General features: G+C 37.1%; 1 long non-coding RNA gene across 1 annotated transcript; it reads right to left on the minus strand.

Annotated features, from left to right (window-relative positions):
* Nucleotides 1-2,661: 2,661 nt before the first annotated feature.
* LOC137478563 (uncharacterized) lies at nt 2,662-6,491 on the minus strand. The gene is made up of 3 exons (XR_011001654.1): nt 6,340-6,491; nt 4,644-4,751; nt 2,662-3,088 (listed from the first exon to the last, which is right to left on the minus strand). It is a non-coding gene; the product is annotated as an uncharacterized lncRNA (long non-coding RNA).
* Between the last annotated feature and the right edge of the window lie 9,508 nt (nt 6,492-15,999).

A 15,999-nucleotide genomic window follows, 5' to 3' on the forward strand; every position in this document is an offset into this window, starting at 1 on the left:
AAATTGATTTTGTCTTCTTCGCAAGTATATTGCATTTTGAACAGTTTGGTGCCCAAAGAATCTTATAATGGGGTGTTTGAAGATCCACATTAAAAAGATTATTGTGGCTATAGTTATAAAACCAAATTTGGAGAGACGTGGCAATTTGTGGGAAAAGAAAAATAAGCTTCTTTATACAGCACCATCTTAACATATACATTCTTTTCAGAAAATAACTTTTTGGAAAGGTGAAACTAGATGAAAAACATCTGCTGGTGCCTTATAATTAGGAGTTTAATTCTTTCTGAAAAATTCCTTTAACTCCTCTCCGAGTTTAAAATGTATTTACAGCAAAATGTTTGGGGTCATTCTATGAAGTCAGCAAACCGGTAACAGAAGTGGCAAACAGGTCTGCTAACAGAGATGAAAATAGTCGGTTATTTAGCAGGTTTTCCACACATAACATGATTTTTATGAAAACACAATAGGTGCTGTGCCTCTAATTACGACTTTCTTATTATCCACATGTAAACACATGGGAGCAAATTTACTAGAAAAATGGATGGTTAGATTTAAACACCAGTACTTGCTTCTCCCATTACCAATGCTCAGCTGTGAACCTAGGTTCCCAGTTATGTGAAGAGAGGATCACATAAGTTAGGATAGATCCACTACCACTACCAACTACTTCTGTGGTGCCATATTTGTGCACAAAATCTTCCTCACATGTGCTTTGGCCTCTGACCCCAGCCCTGCTACATGTATGCTTACAGTTAAATAGTATTTTAATGCTTTTAATAATGGTGGCTGAGTAATCACCATGCCCCAAGCTCTACTCAGGATACTGTCCTTCCTTTCAACAGAAATATGAATGGCTAAAAATAGACAACAGATTTTAACTGAAGACAATCACTTTTAAGTTGATAGACTCTCATTATAAAGTAGTTACTAAATACGAGTTACTAAGGATTTTCTTTCCTTCTCTGCCTATAGCTTGTTGGGGCAATTTCCTCAAAAGTTTAAAAAGAAGGTCAGAGTGCTCATTTGTGAATAATTTTTTCGATTAGAATATATGATTTTTTTTGGATATAGATTTTTTTTTTTCATTGAGGGGTGTGTGTGTAATTGCATAAGACTAACAACAATTGGGCCAGGAAGCAAAATGTACCACAGATATCAGGCTATATATTTCCCAGATAAAAAAACTGGAATTCCCCTTTTACCATAGCTTCATTTTTTTTCATTATAGTTTGCAGCTAATATAAAGAATAATTTGTGGTTCTGGTATGGATTTGCTGTGAAACCTTGGGAAGACCACTTGAACTCTTTGTATTTTAGTTTCTTAAGTTGTAAAAACCAGATGATTTTTATTAATTTCTTTTCATCACTTCAAATTAACCAGTAAGCAAAAAATCTCTGTCTTTTAAATGTTACTATTAAGAAAAATAGAAATGTTTTTATTGTAATGCTTTAATAATTTAATTATTATTTTCAGTCACAGTTCCTATTAGGCACAAAATAAATTTAAAAAAATCACCAAACCAGGGAACAGCCTCAGCTAAATTAAGTATAATGAAAGTACTATCTATTCTTTTTTACAACCTGCTTTCTTACACTTTTTTGTACTTATTCAGTTTTGGTTAAATTATTTTTATACTGTTCAGAAAGATGTAAGGATAGGGATGCTGAAGTTCAGATTACCAATCAATACTGAGACTTTAAAATTAATTTGTTGACTTTTACTGGGAATAGTCAACATCAGATACCTAACATATATGAGCTAAACTCACTTTTGCTTAATGGGAAATGTCTTCTCAAGGGCAAGTCAGGAGATAGCAAAGGACAGAATAAATTATGTTTAGTGATGGTCCCTTTGGGATAAGGCTAATTTTTCCTAAAGTTATCTGTGAAATGCATGTATATTAATGCAGCAACCACCACTACATAATTTCTCAGGATAATAAATTTTCTCTTGGAAGTAGTGTCCACACAGCCATTTTTGCGGAATAATATGATCATGTCTTTTTCTGAGGTTCTGACATTTTTCACAAAATAGAGCCTTAATTAAAAAAAGATGCCAAAGTTTAGAAATTTACTACTACTCATTCTACTTGCATGAATTTTGGCATGAGGAGGCTGCTTTATAGAAATCTTTTTCACTTAATTTTCTTATGTGAAGGGCCTTTTCCAAACTGGCTTTAAATAAATGGTACTTTGGCAGTGACAGAAACACCGGGATTTCCATACTTCCCCTTCTATTCCATAGGATACCAGTCCTGAAACTCAAGCAAGGGATAAAGTATCCTGACTGAGACATTTTTTTGTGATGTCAGATGGTTACCGCATTGTAAATTATGCTATCACTTTAATCCGGTTGGGAATATAATTTAAACAAAAACGTTGGAAGTAACATAATTTCAGCTGGTGACAATACTTTTATTTTGGTCAAAAGAGAGAAATGGTAAAAAAGAGCACAAAAAGATTCAGGCACCTAGTGTTTTTCTGACAAAGGTCTGTTGCAAATCTGAACTCGGATATGAATCTTAACATCATGACTGGCCCTTGCCCGCTTTCCAGACTGAAAAAAATAATGCTTTTACTCTTTGAAAAGTTCAAACTATGCTTCACACCCATTTCTGACAAAAAATGAATTGCAGATATGAACTCAAGCCCCTAACTCTCCTTATCCTCTCACTTCGTCCTTCCTCACATATCTGTGTTAGATTTGTTTAGCTCATTTTTTTGCGATCTCACAACAAGCACAGCCACTGCTGTGTTGTATTCTTCCTATCACTCCATACCAGGTGCTGAGCACACCTTGTGCTGTGATCCCACAGAAAGCAAACATCAGCCTGTGCTTCTACTCCCTATATTTCTTCCTATTCCAGTGTCACAGCACACCCTTTTGTGAAAGGACAAGGGCTCTCGATGAGAATCTACTGTGGTTTTTGGAGACAGCAACCTTATGTAATGCACCTTGTCTTCCCTTCTTGCAGCAGGGTCACAAATGTGTCCAGGGTCCCCAGCCTGACAATCCATTACAAATGCATTCCAAACTAGAGAGGTGAACTCAATACAAGATGTACTTAAATCCACTGATCCATCAGCACTTTTTAATCAAAAAAATTTTAGAAAGGAAAAAGAAAATATTTGTGCGAAAGCTTGTGAAATGCAAATGTTTTAAACAACATGGCTAAGAGAAACCTTCCTTGCAACAAACTCAGTAACAAATTAATGCTAATTTTCTAAAATTAGACCTTACAAAAATCTAAAGGATATGAGAGTCAGAGCACTTCTGAATGAAGCTGAAACATGTGAAAGTATCATACAGCGGAAGATACAGCTAAATGTGTCTTTTCTTCACAATTTATATGCTTAATTTCCCTAAGGCCATTGTGTGGCTATGGTGACCCTAACCACTAGCAAAACTGAAAGGAAAACAGAAGAAAATGAAATGAAAGGGTACTGGAGAAATAAAACAAGCAGGTCTCAGCACTGGTGAGTTGCTGGAAGTCTGTTACATTTCGCCTACCACCAGAGAGCTGCCGATGGTCAGTCGGGGACAGTAGGACAAGAAAAGAGTCCATCCACTTCAAAGCTTGCCAAACAACCCTACCACCTTGAGTAACGGAGTTCTTCTTACCCAAGCTCCCTGCAGTTTGTGTACATCCAGCTTTTCACTTTCAAGTGTTTTCCTCACCAGCCTCTGCAAAGCCCACTCTCTCCACCCCCAAATTTCAAACCCAGGGAACTGCTGGGGGAGGGAGAAAGCACATTTTCCTTTGCTGTGGCTTTCTCCCTACAGGCCCTGCCAGCCTAGCAGATGGTAGTACACCAGACATTTCTTTTTTCTTTTTTTTCCCCTCTGATGCTAAGCATGATTTACAGGCTTGAGTTATTATTTATCATTATTCATTTTCTGTCACCAGTGCATTGAAGGTTAATAGAAATGCCAGCATGCTCACTGATTTACTTAGTAAAATATTTGTTCCAAGGTTTAGGTCAGATGATTGGTGTCTGAGCAAGCTTGAGGTTTATGCATTATGAAAAGCAAGCTGACTTGACCTTGAGCCACTAGCACCAGCACTATATATTACTTTAGTGGAGTGACCTTCAGAGCCCCAAGACACACTAGATGTATTCAACACATGTTTTCTTCTCCCATACTACTGACATTGTATACATTCCAGCTGAACTTATGTAATGTAAGATGATATGCACTTTTCATGTAATGAATTTGAGTAGATGACACACTCAATAAAACCCCCCACCTCAGAGGTAACAAACTACTTTTGAATCCCAGATGGACTGAGGCTCAACAAGTCCTTCAGGCTAATTGACATTCTTTGTCACAAGGAGCACCTGGTTCACAAACCCACACAGGATGCAGAGGGCCTGATTCTGAGATTAACCACCTTGGTACCAGTCAGGAGTGACTCCAAACACCACGATATTAAGTGAGAAAAATATAAAGCCCATGAGTGAAAATTCACAAATTGGCAGGATTTATGCCTGGATTATACTTCGTAATACTTGAGTTAATAATCCAGCCCTGCATGCCACCTCTTTTTTTTCCTAGTGTAAACAGACCCCTGAGTGTGGTGTAGTGTTGTCAGACAAGAATAAACATATGCAAGCAATGGTTAAAGAAGATATTTTCTTACCCTTCATTTTCACATTGGCCCAGTCTTTCTATTCTCACTTGTGCAGCAGTATGTAAGTATCTTCAGATGATTTCTTTTTGTTCTATTTGTTCAAACAAACAATGGCCACTATAGCTAAAATGAAAAATCTTAACAACGCTGAGATTTAATATTAGTAATTTGAAAGACTCTCAGTTTGCTGTCAGCTACACTGGGACAAAGCCAGACTAATTCCAGACTCTTTAGTGGATCTACTCCAGATTTAAATCAGCAAAAATAGTGTGTTATTTAGCACAATACATGTATGCATTTTTTTTTCCAGCTTCTCTTTAATTCTTCCCAGGTATCAACCAGAGAAACGTCATCCTGAAGAAGAATTAAAAGCAGAACCTTTTGCCTCTATACCCTATTAAGACAGAAACACCTTCTTAATTTTTCACTTCCCCCATACATGACATTTTGAGATAGCTGAGATTTATATAGGCAGATTTGGCAGCCTTTTCATATTTACTTACACTCAGAGATAAATCAAACCCAGGGCACTCTCTCCAAGAACAAGTTATTTGTTATCTGACTAAGTAAGTGTTAGTGGATCAGACATAGGAAAGGTATTTCTATTATAACTGTGTTGTTTGGCTATGATTTACTGTGGTAGAAGATAATATTTTTTTATTCTTGATTATACAGTGTATTCTCTTATTGTCTTATGTATTTCAGCATAGTTAGTTACTGGAAAGGGTAGAAGGAGAGGGAGTTGGATTGGTGTTTGACACATTAACCAAAGGAAGGAAACAACCCCATGAGCAGAAGGAGAGAAAACTTAATCCTGCTGTTAAATCAGAAACAATTACACTCATGTGGAGTCTGCCAAGAAAAAAAAAAAAAAAAAGGCACTTCTAGAAAAAATATGGGTGAAATTTAATTTTTTCACTTGATATCTGCATTAATCCTACAAAAGTCCCTGAAAGGAAAATGTTTAAATACTCTGGGTAGTAATTTAACACTCTTCTGCTATCCACTCTGAAGGAGAAAAACTCAATGAGAATAACACCATTATGTTCTCATGGTGCCCTAATTCTTTTTTAAACTTCTTTCTTATCTATGAGTAACAGAATCCTCTTCCATAAGCAAACTTAAAATTTCCCCAAGACCACATCTTTTTCATCTTTCATCCAAGCTGACATTGTCAAATAGAGAAATGTAGGACTACTGATTCCACAAATTCAAATAGTGGTGAGTTACTCATCTTTAAAATAAAACAATCAAAATGTATGACTTCTATAGCAGCATTAGAAACAATGTTGTGATGGGGCACAGGATTGGCTGAATTTGAAACTTTGCTTCAGCAACCAAGAAAATCAAAGCTATTAAAAATTTAATATTAAGTCCAAGAAAAGAATTTTGGTGACGACATATAATGTGATGGTAAGACTATCTTAGATGCACATCTCAGTTAAGAACTGTGTAAAATAAAACAAATTTCAGCATATAGTAATATAGATCCTCTAGTTTTCCATGGAGCCTGCAATATCAGCATCAACAGAGGCATTACTGTCACACCTCATAGCTTAGCTGGTACAAAGTCTGGTACTTTGGTAGACAAAAGCTCCAGTGCACTGCAGTAGACAGCACTATACTCACAAGCCTCAAATTCATCTTTCCTTTTCTTCAGCAAGATTTATTTACCTCCTCTTTTCAGCCAAGAAAGGTTCATTACCCTGCTCACATTATGAGACATACAAGGGTTTGCTATTATAAGTAACAAGCATGCTCTCAATTAACCTTTTCTTGTGTTCTATCTTTCCCTTGGTGAGCTTCCTGTAACTTCCAGAACTGATCTAGAAAGATAGAGAAAAGTAAATATGTTCCAGGGACCAAAATATTTTTAAGCACACCTATCTACCAAAGCCATAAAGTATGATAGCTTTAAAACAAAATGAATATTAGTCTGGCTGCTGGAGACACCGTAGAAGACAAACCACTCCTCTCAATAACAGAAATGCTAGAGAGAAACTCATAACCTGTGCACTCGAGCCATATTATTTAATGTTTTTATTAAAGCCATTCAGAAAAATCCCTTCAGGAAACGATGCTGTATGAACTCACATGAAAAGTCACTGCCCTCAAAGCTCATGCTCCAAAGACAACGATATTAGTTCCTCAGTTCCAAGTTAACTACCTAATGAAGGCTAGGTTTTCAAACCCTTGATGTCCATGATATGTACAGTCAAAGATCTAGATATGCTGAACTAATAAGACTTTTTTCATCTATCCTCCCCACCAGCCCTTCCCTTTCCTCTTCTGCCCACCATCAGCCTGGCTTCTTAATTAACTGCATGATAGAGACTTGAGCTTCAGAAAAATCTGTCATTGTTCGGACATGCTGGGTCCTACTGACAAGCTAGATCTAAGAAAATGAAAGAGTGATACAGCAAAAGAGAGTGTTAGGGGAAAGACAGAGGAAACCCAACTCTGATATGAATGGCAGGTTATTACACCTAAAGGAAAGAGGAGGAGTATGTTTACAAATTTATGTGCTTATGTAAATCAGTTAGCCAGTAATTAAAAAAAAAAAAAGTAACCAAAAACCTCATCAATTATACTGATGTCTGTGATACTCCTTCATCTACCTATTGAAGCCAAATTCTTGCCTCTTCCCCACCTTCCCATTTCCCTGCCTTGCATTACTCCACTATGACCACTCCTATGTTTGCGATTCAGACTTAAAACATATACTTTTGAATACCCCAAACTTAATCCAAAAGAATGCTTACACAAGTTCATGATGAAAACCTGGTCATTACTGTATATAATCATCCCAAATTTGCTAAGTTATAATGGGTATGTATACTTTCAATGTTCTCAGTAGTAAATAGCCAGAAGAGCTTGGAATTTTAATGCGCAACTTCAAGCAACAGATGAAAACACATAATACCGTAACACACAGAGGATAAAATTAGATAATATCTCCCATCATGAGCTAAACCAAGGTGCTAAAGTCATTGCATTCTGTACTTCACCTCTACAGAAAGCTATTTTCAGGCATTTAGAGGATAAAGGAGCAACAATATCTAAGTAAGTAGTGCCATTAGTTTACACTGCATTTGCCTTTCAGGACTACAAAATTGCTCATAGGATTTCCATTTCTTTCTTTAGTAATCATTAAAATATACCTAATAAAACAGATTATTTAAAGCCATTTAGGAGTAAAATAACTCCTGTGTTTTTTGTTAGAAGTGGTGATGGAGGACATCTTAGGTAATATTAATTGCTTCTTGACAACTCACTGTCTTGATGAACTGAAAATCTGTTACTTGTTCCAAGCATAGTAGTTGCTCACTTAGCCATAAGTTTCCTGTAGTAACATCAATCATACTGGCAGTTGGAACAGAAAACCTAAATTTTTGGGCTGGCATTGCAGATGACATTGAGTAAATTAAGCTCATTTAATCTGACATTTTAAATCTCATTTGACATGCTAAATATCTTTTCTTTTTTATAAAGTCCACTTACGTGGGGAACTGATTTTCCCCAGAATGGAGGTCAGTAAGAGTTCTGCAGACTAAATAATGATTGCTAGAGCACTCGTTCCAGACTAAATTGAACTGATTTTAACTTTATGCTTGAAATCATTCTTATGGGTATAAGGAAAACATTGACACTTCCTCTCTATTGAAGAGAAGTAGTGCACTGAATGATCTGAGGCATGAGGGCAGTGAAGTACTTTCCCTAGAAATGCAAAAGCACAGAGAATTATAAGAAAACTGCTGAATGGCTACAGAGTTGACCAGCAAAAGATTCTGGCAAAATCTTACCTTTAGAAGAACTTCTGTGAGCAGAGAAAGTTGGTAATTTGGAGCAAAAGTGAATTCAATTTATATACACTCTAGTTTAACTGAGAAAGTATTGTTTAAACATAGCTCCTTGTTTTCAGGCCTTGCTGGGCCGCAGAGCAGAAACAGGATATAGTTCTTAATGAGATGTGAAACAGATGGTCTCTTCCCTCAATAGTACTGAATTTCCATCGCCCTTCCTCACAGACAATCTCCAAGTGCTTAAAAAGACCTTAAAAACGCATTAATATGGACACCACCTTTGCAGGGTGAGCGTTCTCTGTCCCTCTGGCCGGGGAAGCTGTGATGACAGACACAATGATCCCCTGGCAGTCACTCAGCACCATCCCTGCATCAGGGCTTGGAGGGGAACCCAGCTCTCCCCGCTCTGCACACCACACATCACTCCCCCTTTTCTGCCATTCCTCCTGCTAAAACACTGAGCTGCACATCCAAAATCTGAAATTCTTTGTTCCTTAGAAGCATGATTGAACTAATTATGGCTCTATTGTCATGGTCTGAAACAATGTACCGACACAACAGACAACATTTCGTGTTTTAAGTATGGTAAATGTCAGTGTTTATGTTTTTGTTAGCTGTCCTAATTATCGTGTGTCCTCTAAAACTCTGTTATAATTACCACTCACCATACTGACACCTACTGCTAAGGAGAGAGCTGATCGGCTGCAGGATTTCTTTATTCTTGGACCCAGCCAACAAACTGCATGTGACACCAACAGATGTTTCTGGTTTTAAAACAGTGGGAACTTCATGAACTGTTTTCCCCAACCTCCCAGGAGTAAATGCCACCATAGTTGAAAAGTTGGAAACATTTGTCAGGCGCTGAACAAAGCTGTGAACGAATGCTACAGTAATTTACTACTTCTATAGTCCATTTTTTTTTTTTAAATAGAGGACAAGACTACAGAAAGACCATTAGCAAAAGCAGTACTGTGGGGGTTTTGCCAGTACAGGCTTTGTGCTGTCCACATCTGTATTACAGCACATAGAGAAACAGCTAAGGAGAATATCACTCTAGAGAGTGTTTGTAACTTGGTGTCTTTTGTAAGGGAATGCCCATTAACTCACAGGGCTGTTCTGAATTGTGTTTGCAGCATGAAGGGAATAGCTTGGCTCAGATTCCATAGTTGTAACTGTACAGAGAGAAGGGGAAAAAAATCAATAAGTTCAGTGTAAGCAAGTCAGAGCAACCTTTAAAATAATAAGACAAATCAATTTATTTCACAAATGTCTTTATTTCCAAATGCCATTGTTTGGTACTTTCTACTGTCATTGCCCATGACATTTGAGAAAACTTGGCTCTTAGTCATTTAGGTGCAGCAGAAATTATCATGTAACAACCATGTGAAAAAATTATACATTCACCTCAGTACAGCTCTGTTGTAACAACCTTGTCCTATGGGGTAAAGAGTGTTTAGGAGGCGGGGGAAGGCAAGAAAGACAAGTTTTAAATATGGACAGAAAAGCCCTACTTTATTGCTACATACAATGAAAAGTAATTATAGAGAAAAATGAAAGCTGCTTCTTGCTGTTAGCAGGAAGAATAAGGGAATTCTGTTCCTTTTTAAAGCTTGGAGTCCATTTTGATATAATTGGTTCCAGAATTATTTATGACATTAATTGCTGCATTATCGACTGCCTGTCAGCTCTTCTGGCAGTTAGTCCATCTTTCTTACCACAGAAAGCCAGCTCAGCCCAAACTAGACTGACAAGCTAATTATACCCATCTTCCCCTTCAATGACAAATGCTGCTCATCGGAAACCTTTCTAGAAATAAGCTTTCATTCTTTCCCCTTTTTCCTGAGCCAGACACAACCAATATCTCAAGGTACAGATCACAGCTGAAACTCTGCTCACAGGGCTATTAGCTCTGAACATCTCACTTGAGCCAAAAAACCTAAGCATCTTATGTTATCAAACTGTATGTCATTCCCTGATGCTAGTTTTCAGTGGTTGTGCACTGGGCCATAGCTGTCACTCAAAGCTGTGGCAGATGGAGCAAACCTGACTGCATTAGCTGGGCCCTTCTTAGCAGCTGAGGCAGGACTCTGACAGCCATTCCAAGGCTCAGAAGAAAGACTTGGTATTTCCTTCATGTAAACTTCCAGAATCCAATAGTTTACAGCTTTTATTTCCCTTTATTCCACAAATGAAGGGTGACATTGCCCAGAAAAAAAATGCTCTTTTGGAACAAGGAAATAAGGAGTACTGCTGTGAGAAGAAGGACATCTTGGAAATGAGGGGAAATGCCAGAGGAAAAAGAAAGGACCTGGTTCAATACAACACTGTCACCTCCATCAGAGCACAGGATGATGCTGGTGCCCTGGATGCTCACCTGTTCATATATATATATATATGTATATATATGTTTTTTTCAATATTTTCTTTGCAACAATAAGGGCTTTAAGCCCTGGGTTAATTTGTTTGTTTTTTTCTTTCCAAGATTAGAAACACCTACACTGTGACAATTTTTACCAGATTTTGGTCTTATTTACATAGAGGCCAGAGTAGTAAAAATTAGGATGATCCCAATACCAGCCTTGGTATGCACTCCTCAGTATCTATTGATTTGTCCTCTGGTTCAGTTCTTCATTGAAGAATTCAAAATGGATGTGTTGACTGGTAAGAGGGCAAAGAGCCAACATATCTTCTGAATGGAAACAACCATATATATATACCATATATACACTTTGTAGAGATGATACAGAGTGGACTCAGTCTAGCTTTTTCAGAACAAGGTTCAGCATGACAGCTTGCACTACCAGGCCCCCCTGCAACAGGTGGTCTCCAAATAAAACCCAAATACTGAATTATACCTCTGCCTAGATGAAGGCCTAAGAAAGCTAATCTTTCTACTACCTAAACCTGCTATCCAATGCATTCAATCTGGCAGCCAGCAGCAGCACTAAATTTACTGAAACTGTATTATGAATTTCAACTAAATAAAACTGAGGTCTATATTTCAACAGACCTATAGTCAAAAATGGCTAAGGACATTGCAATTGCTGTGTTAACTTCTCATTTCATGCAACAGCACAGTAAGAAGTAAGCACGGACCTGGAAAAATGGTAAGAATGGCAATTAAAATGACCACAGGACTGCCTTGATTTACATTCTGTCCTTTTATGTCCTTATTTCTAAAAACACCTGCAGTCTGTTCCTTGGACTGAACAGGCTCCTGGTAGGGCTTTTTTCTTTGTGAACACCAAGTAGACAGGCAGAGTGGGCATTGTACATAAGAGTCTTGTGCATTTTTCACTTTTTCTAGGTAAATTCCATGGGAAAATCAGAAGATAAATTGACTCTGAAGCTTTACAAATTGGTTACTTAAACCACTCCACACCTATAAATTGTGTAGTGCTGTAGGTCATCTTTCTTTAGACACTCATGACAAAAAAACCTAAAGGAGAGAATTGAGACCTGATAAACAGATTAACTGTATGCTAAAATGTTATAGAGCAAGTAAGATGAAAGGAAGATATGTAAACCATCTGCTCAGTAGATGATGCAGCAATATTTGAGTCAGTGCTTTGCCGTTTTCTGTAACAAATTACACACTTTTGAACAGAAAGCTACTGCATTCATTGGATTCCCAGAATTTTAAAAAGATATGAAATGTGTCCCTGGTATTTTGCGAAAAAAAGACCCAGGGAACTGTAGGCTAGTCACTCTTGCTTGGCAAGATAATGAAGCAGATCCTCCTGGAAACTACGCTGAAGCACATAGGAAATAGGGATGTGACTGGTGACAGCCCATATGGCCTCATCAAGGACAAATTGTGCCTGACAATGTTGACAGTCTTCTGCAGTGGGGTTGCAAACTGGTGCATAAGGGAAGAGCAAAAGACATCATGCTACCTGGATTTGTGCACTTTTGACACTATCCTGTGCAACATCCGTGTTTGGAGAGACATGGATTGGATGGATGGAACACTTCATGGATAAGGAATTGGTCGGATGGTCACAATCAAAAAGTTGAGGTCAACTTGTTGGAGACCAATGATGTGTGGCATTCCTTAGGGGGATTGGGATTGGTGCTGTTTAATATCTTTGTCAGTGACATTGACAGTGGAATTGAATGCACTTTAAGGTCCTTTCTAACCCAAACCATTTTATGATTCTATGATTCTTGTACAATTTTCAGAATCAGACCAATTGTGACAGCAGAATCTCTGGTAAAATTTTGATATGTAAACATGGCGATTTCACTTTAATTCAGAAGTGTGCAATATATTCGGTTTTTGTATACTTTGTAAGGTAAATTTAGCTCTAGACTGTGATCATATAAAACACAAAAATTAAATCAAACAACTACTCATTTGCTGGAAGTAAACTCTGGGAAATGTAAATTGTTTATAAATGCAGCAAGATTCCGTTTTTCCTTAGTACTTGGCATTCTGAGAGCATGTAAACCACCAGGAAGTGATTATTAATACAATATATTAAAAATCTGCATGTTTTCTTATTGCTGACTAACCCTAGACTTTTTCCCTCCCCACCATCTATCATTTCTTTTCAATCATCTTACTGATCATAATTCAGAGTAGCTGATAGAAAACTGCCTACTTTTTTTAAGTTCCCATGTTGCAGTCGTCTTTATAACGCTTATTCACATTAAGCACTAAACCTGTTTGCAGAACACTAAATACTCCAAAATAGAAAAATATGTTTTCCTGTAAAACCATCAGTAAATATATAAAGTAATACTCAGCGTGTCAGCATTTCTGCCCAATAACATAATCAGGTGATAAGTTACTTCAAGAGCCCTAAGAATAATAGCCTACTGGATTTTAATTTGTTGAGGTTAAATGAATAGCCTTATGCTTTGAAAGGGTACCTTCCAGCACCAAAAGCAGTGCAGGACTGTTAAGGACTCCTTGACAGCTGAAATAAAGTTCCTAGGGCTTGTATAGTGCTGACCTTGATAGCTTTTTAGTTTAAAACGTTTTAAAGGTACATGTACGACAACACTGGCGAGGAAGAAAAAAAAACAAATGCCAGGAGATCTAACAGAAACAAGATGCATTTGGTTTTGACTTCTAATTAATCAAGATAACATCTCTTTCAGCCATTAGACAGTAAAATCAATAACCTGGGCAGTCTGACTGCCAGTTAGACTTATACACCAACACCTATTATTGGCAAAACAGTGATGTATTTAACTATTTCATCCTTTATTATATTAAAAAATGTAACCAGCCTCTGTGAGAGAGTACAGGAAAAAGTCCATCAGCACAGTAAGTTGCTATCCATCCACTGGCAAAAATTCCACTAGAGCCCCTCCAGATGCTCCTCACTGAAACCTTTCTCTAACTGCTCCTTTCCCTTACCAGAGTGACGGTTATAAAAATTATTATTATTAATAATAATATTAAATACTAATAATGCAACCAAAACCTCAGCTGTATCACTACTAGATCTTCAGGGAAACTGAGAATTTTATTTTTGGGAATTGGTGGTATTCTGACCTAAGCAGGAAATACTTCAATTGATGCTGCTATAATATTGCTTCAGGAAAAAAAAATAGCACCTGACCAGAACAAGAGGCAGATCTCAGAAATCACTACAGCACTTTCCCTTCAAAGATGCATTCAATTAATTCTTTTGCAGAAACAGACTATGGTGAAGTCCTGTAACCTCTTTTCCTGGTAACTAATCCCATTAAGTCCATGACATTCCTAGAAGAGTGCCAAATCCTGAAGTCTTTTTTCATTTATTAGCTCATTTCCCAAAAAATCTTATTGAATTTAGACTCCTTTTAAAAAAGGAGATAAAGCAAGCTTAATTCCCAAAGAAAAGATACAGACCATTTTACCTGATTTTAATAAGTCTTTCAAGCTTTGGCCCATCTTAATATACAAGATGTAAATATGAAAGGTTTTTTCAAAGGCTGACATTTTTAAGGTCACAAGAACTTTGTAACTCTATTTCTTTTCACTAGTCAGACAACCAGAGGTGATACCGAGTTCTCAACACATCACTAAAATTAGTAACTCTGCTCAGGACCTGCAGTCAAGGCTGCTCCATTAACCTACAGAATCTGTTCAACAATGTTGGGACTTACTGCTGCACAGCACAAGATTGTTTTCCTTCTTATTCCCTAGCAATGACTATTTTCGAACTGAATCTCTGTTAAACTACATTTACCACCAGAAGCCTTGACCCTTCAGATTAAATACATAAAGTCAGTAAAAACGTTTTACTAGAAAACACAAGTCTAGGTAATGGTGGACATTATGAAGAGGGCCAAAAAAACTATAAAAGTTTGTTTAATTCTTCCCCACACATTGCTAATAAAAAGGATTCCTAGAAAAGATTAAGCCTTTATAATCCACATAGGATAAGCAGAGTGAACACAGCTCAAGACATGAAATCAAATTTTTTAACGAATGCATATTTAACAAGGACAATACAAATGGACCAGTAATTATGATATTAGAGTGTTTTCATGCTTTGTCTTTTTCTGTTCTTTGTGGTGATCATATGTACAGTTAATTACACTTAATAATGATAATTATGGCTTTATTTTACAATGCAGGAAATTAGCTCAATCAGGCATTTTATAATGCATAGGATGCTATGGAAGTTATTACAACAGAAGGGAAATATTTAAAATCAGCATTGCACTCTAGGGATCTTTTGACTTATCTTCTTCCTTCACTGTGCCACTAATCTATTGTACAGTGTGGGGTAACTCCCATTAAGGCAAATGGGAAATCTCTAGCGTACATAAATCCTCTGAAACTATCTGGTAGAAAACTGAGTTTCATTTGCAGAGAGAAATTATTAACTTATATTGCTGATGAGCATACAAACATGTTCTGCAATGACACAAAAATTAGGGGATGGAATCCAACATGATAATTTGAATCGAGTCTCTTTTCTGCACTTGACTCCAGTTTATTTGAGATGATAGCTCATGTATGAGAGAGGACAAGAATAACTACATCCTGTCTTCAACAGGAAGATGATGCAAAGCGAAGAAAGATCAAGGATGGTCTTTTTTGCCACAATATTAACTCTACCCTGTGGAAAGCACTTACTTCCAAAGATCATTAAATCCATACATGATTTATAAAGATTGCTAACTATACCCATTTATATATTGTAAAACTATTGTAAAATTTTTTCTTCTATGCTCTAGGTCCTTTAATACTCTTCATCACTGTCATTACTATAAAAGAATGAGGCATTTCTTGTGCCTTTTTCCCCTCTATACCTTTGTTCTTACTGATTTTCTGATCCTTTATAATTTATTTCACCATTTGTGAAGGAACATAATACATGCAAAAGCTTTTGTTGCAGGAGGTAGATGTACAAACACATCTTGACAGAAGGATTATATAGTGTCCCCAAAAAGAGCAAAGAATCTACCATCTCAGCTTACACACTCTTACATTCCAAGTCTTTTGTGCATCAATCTTCACAACATCGAAAGGATCCACAGCCTCAGCAAAACAATTTCAGGTGTCATGCTCTGCCAGCAATAGAACCACCTTGTGCCACTGTAAATGGGAACAAAGG

The sequence above is a fragment of the Anomalospiza imberbis genome, chromosome 8, assembly GCF_031753505.1.
Source record: "Anomalospiza imberbis isolate Cuckoo-Finch-1a 21T00152 chromosome 8, ASM3175350v1, whole genome shotgun sequence".
Taxonomy (NCBI): Eukaryota; Metazoa; Chordata; class Aves; order Passeriformes; family Viduidae; genus Anomalospiza; species Anomalospiza imberbis.